Source organism: Myotis brandtii, unplaced genomic scaffold, assembly GCF_000412655.1.
Source record: "Myotis brandtii unplaced genomic scaffold, ASM41265v1 scaffold32, whole genome shotgun sequence".
Taxonomy (NCBI): Eukaryota; Metazoa; Chordata; class Mammalia; order Chiroptera; family Vespertilionidae; genus Myotis; species Myotis brandtii.
In genome coordinates this window covers 10,086,614-10,091,720 of record NW_005362269.1, presented here as the reverse complement: position 1 = coordinate 10,091,720, position 5,107 = coordinate 10,086,614, and positions in this window count along the sequence as shown.

Here is a 5,107-nt window from a genome sequence, read left to right as displayed (position 1 = left end):
AGTTTCAGTTGCTTAATTAAAAAAGCAAAACCAAAAAATGTCTTTGGGAACTCTTATGCCTTTTCTCCTGAAGATATTTGAATAGTAGTTTCAAGAAATTGTTCCCTAGCAACAGTTCAGCACATCTACAAATTTTAACCAATTTTAGAAAATGAGGCATGTACATTTCCACAAAACATAACATTCAAAACCAACATAGGCCCTAGCTGGTTTGGCTCGCAGTGGTCGGCAAACTCATTAGTCAACAGAGCCAAATATCAACAGTACTTCTTCAAAATAGACTCGCCCAGGCCGAAAATCGACTTCTGCGCATGGGCCACAAAGTTTTAATCACACTGTACGCGCTCCCACATGTGGTATTTTGTGGAAGAGCCACACTCAAGGGGCCAAAGCGCCACATGTGGCTCGCGAGCCGCAGTTTGCCGACCATGGGTAGAGCATTGGCCTGTGGACTGAAGGATCCTGGGTTTAATTCTGGTCAAGGACACATGCCAGGTTGTGAGTTTGATCCCCAGTAGGGGGAGTACAGGAGGCAGCCAATCAGTGATTCTCATCATTGATGTTTCTATCTCTCTCTCCCTCTCCCTTCCTTTCTAAAATCAATTATGTTTAAAAAACAACAACACATTATGAATGTGAGTTATGTGGTTTTAATAATGTACTATGGTTCCATAAGATGTTAATGTTGGGGGAAGCTGAGGAAAAGTTATGTGGGGATTCTCCATATTATATTTGCAGCTTGTTCTGAGTCTAAAATTATTCCCAAATAAAAAGCCTTTGATGCTCTCCCTCCCTGGAGCATGCCCACGCCTTTCCCTTAACCCTTTCCCCTTCTTCTTCCCTCTTCCCATCCCCCAGAAGAAAAAAAAAGCCTTTAAAAACACACACACACACACACACACAAACACACACACCCACACACACACACACCACCCCCCCCCCCCCCCCCCCACCTTGAATGCCAGATAGAGGAATTTAACTTTAACATTGCTTTCAATTTTAAATAACTTAGCTACAATTACTTTAATCTCATTAGCTTCTATATCCTTTTAGTTATTTTATACCCATTAGTTTTTTTGTTTTTAGAAAAAGGAGAATAAACTTGAAAGATCTGAATGTAAGATCTGCTTACTTTCTCCTTCTGCTCCCAGGTGCTTGTTTTGCATGCAATAATGCTGTGAGGGAAGATTTTGGAATCAGAGGGTTTACAATTAATCGCTGGTTTGACCATGATTCACTTTCTCCATTTGGAAAAAAAGGATGTGATAAAAATACCCATCTCACAGGGCTGTTGTGTGAATTAAATGAGGCACTACATGTAAAACCCCCTAGGAAAGTGTTTGGCATTTAGTAAGCTCATTTCACAATAAGCCAGAAAATACGATGTATTTAAAGGAACAAAATAATGAAGCTTTCACTCCCAGGGCTTTTAACTGGGTGGGGAACCAGACTAAACTGCGCTATACAGCTAATCCCTATGCTGCTCTCAGATGAGGAGCATAATAGGGACAAAGAAAGATGAAACCCACACAACTAGAGTGATCAAAGAAGAGATTATAGAAATGGATTTAGCAAATGTTATGTATTCTTGGCAACAGAACAGATCTCAGTTACTTTAATCCTAATCTATAGAGATAATATAATTTGTAAATGATACAAAAGGTACTTTGTAAAGTACCTTTAGGGTTTTAATTTTTAAAGTCCCTTATATACAAGGCACTATTACTGTATCCACATATTATAGCGAAATCCCAAGAATTTGAATAAGTATTTCTGCTCGAGACTCCATGGTTAGCTTCAGGAAATTAAAATGAATGATAATAAAATCTATAATAAACCCTGAAGACAGACATCCATATTTTGAGCTGTGATAGTATTTTTATAACAGCAGAATATTTATGAAATTATCTTTGGCAAAGGAAAGTTGATTTGTCTTGTTCTGCTTATGTGGTTCATAATATGTCATTCTTTGAATTTATAGCTTATAAAAATTTACTTTCAATTGGCTCTTTTGCCATTGATACATTTTAGTTGGCTATGGATATATTAAGGGGAAATTAATTTTCTCTTTCAATGGATTCAAATAAGCTTTGCTTACAGGAATTCCTTTTTAGGTTTATCTTCATTATATGGCTCTTATAAGATAAATTTTACTTAAATCAGTCATTAATTTTATAAGGAAATCTTAAGTTTCATGTAAGAAAACAGGTAGTAATTGAAGTATTAAAATTGATTGGGATGGCTGGCTGCTGTGGCTCAGTGGTTGAGCATCTACCCTGTGAACTAGGAGGTCACAGTTCGATTTCCCGTTGGGGCACGTGCCCTGGATGTGGGCCTAATCTCAGGTGAGGGGTGTACGGGAGGCAGCTGATCAGTGATTCTCTCTCATCATTGATGTTTCTGTCTGTCTCTATCCCTCTCCCTTCCTCTCTGAAATCAATAAAAAAATTGATTGGGATGGATCCAATTATCTCTGTTTCTTTGTTTTGCCTATATAAACTGCTCAAAGCAAAAAAGAAAGCTATGTTTTGACATATAAAGGGAGATAATTCACCATATTTTTTAATGTAAAGGATTTAAAACTAATAATATGTATTCAGTAGAGAATACTCAATATAAAAAAGAGGGAATAGAGAAAAAAATAAGGACAATGTAATTTTCTTAAGAAGTTGGCATATTTTTTCTTTTCTTTTTTCCTCCTTTCTCTTGTCTTTTTTTCTAGATTTTTTTTTAAAGGCACTAAGTTTCTTTGTATACCAGTGCCAGTACTGAGAGATGGAGGCTCCAGAAGTAAACAATACAGAAGTAACCCTTTTCCTCATGGAGGAAATAGGCATAGGAATACATTTTTAAAATAGTTTATTACTAATCTTTCTAGAACATATTTGACTTTCATGTATCGCTTTTGTTTTTGTTTTACTGTTAAGTAGTTCTTCTCTTTATATAATTATCAATTTTATGTGTCACCCTGGGTGGGATACAGTGCCCAGATATGTGGTCAAACATTATTCTAGATGTTTCTGGACAAATGTTTTTTGGGTGAGATTAGTATTTAATTGATAGCTGGCCTCTGCCCTCTACCCCAGGCCTTCACCACCCTATTGTCTGTGTCCATGGGTTATGCATATATGCATTCAAATTCTTTGGTTGATCTCTTCCCACCCACCCCTGAATTCAGCAGTTGTAGATAGGGAGACCAAGCATACTCTAATCATGTGACAATGGAACAAGGATCTGAATGAAATGAGGCCACAAAACTTGGGATATCTGAGCGAGGGAGTAACAAGTGCAAATGCTGGAGTCATGATCATACTCACTGTGTCAAAGGGAAATGCAAGATCACAGTGGGCCTTACAAGTCATGGTGAGAAATTTCGGTTTTATTTTGAATAAGAAGGGAACTCATTGGAAGGTTTGAGCTGATCATGTTACTCTACTAATTCAGATATCATCAACTTTCCTTTCTCTCACTTAAGAACATTTCTTTAGCTTGGGAGTGATGTTTTCTGTTTCTAGAACATTGTTTCATACTTTTTAAAAATATTAATGTGCTCTTGTGCTCTTATTTTAGGTTTGGTCATGTTGTTATCCTTCCTCCCAGAATCTCTAATACCCTAAGGGCTCATTCTGCTTGTCCATTTCCTCTTTTGTGTTGATGGTGTCCCACAGAGCTTCTGGTAATTTTCCTATGCATGCTAGTTGCTGGGTACCTTAAGTATTAGCATCCCATGAGTGGTGTAAGTTGCAGGACTCTCTGTACATGTTGGTTGATGTTGTAATAGTTGGCAAGTTGTCATTCACCTCTAGATGCTTCCCTCTCCCTGTTCTCTTCATGGTCTTTAAGTATAATGGATGGGAGGAGGGTCTCAATCCACCTTTTCAGCAATTACTGAGTGTTTGGGCTCTAAGGCGAACAGGCCTGCTATAGCAATATAATTCGTGTCTCAGGTCTCTCTGATGCTATACTCCAGACTCACCTTTTGTCCAGAGAAACATCTATGTCCATCAGAGGAAGACAGAGTTGGGACCTCACTTTCACTCTCCTGGGCCCTGCTTATTTGTTCTTCCCAGTAGTTGCTTGCTCATTAAAGGTGGACATATGAGAACTGAGAGGCTAACCAGGCTGAGAGTCATTCAAACCACCATCTTCCAAGAATCCCTGGGCTGCAGAAATGATATTGCACTTCTATGGAACTTTACTGGATGAAATTAATACTTCTCAGACATTGGCATATACTAAAAGTGGGTTTACTAGTATAAGTGCCATTTTCATTCTATATGTTTACTTTGCAACCATGTAGAACTCAAAAAATATAATAATTAGTAACTAAAGTGTCTGTTAGGAAAAGGCTCTTTGCTTCTAGTTTTATTACTAGAAAATATGCTGTTTAATTCCTTTAAAATAGTCAGTTCTATGCAGATGTTGCAAATGGCCAGGAAATATGCTTCTATTTAGTCATGGGTATGGCTTCAAAGTGAATTTTTTTGGTACACATGGAGAGTTGTGCTATGTGACTTACACAGAATGCATACAAAAGGTTGTAGAAACATTGTAATGCATCAGGGGCGAGGTGTTAACAAGTAAACCTATCATAGCTGGAAGCTCTTGAACCACATTCACAGAATTCAATTCAATTACAAGGGTCTAAACAATTGTGAAAATAGTGAGTCATTATTTTTCTTGAGCTTTTGAAACACCTAAGTGAAAAAATGGTAGGTGAAAACTTTGAAAAGAGAAAAATGTATAGCTCAGTGTGTGACAAATGGAAAAACATGGATTTTTTTATTTGTAATTTTCAGTTCATTGTCAAAATTTGGGGAAAAAACCCCATCAATTATGAAGGAAATATTAACAGGTCAGAATTCAGAGTGTTTCCTTTTACTTTTATATATAAATATTTTATACATATATAATTTACATATATATATATAAATATATAATATATAGTTGTGTATCCTATATAATAAAAGCCTAATATGCATATTGACCGACCTGCAGGATGACCGGTGGAATGACCAGTCACTATGATGCACACTGACCACCAGGGAGCAGATGCTCAACACAGGAGCTGCCTCTGGCTCACAGGCCCCAGGCCAGCAGGGCCATC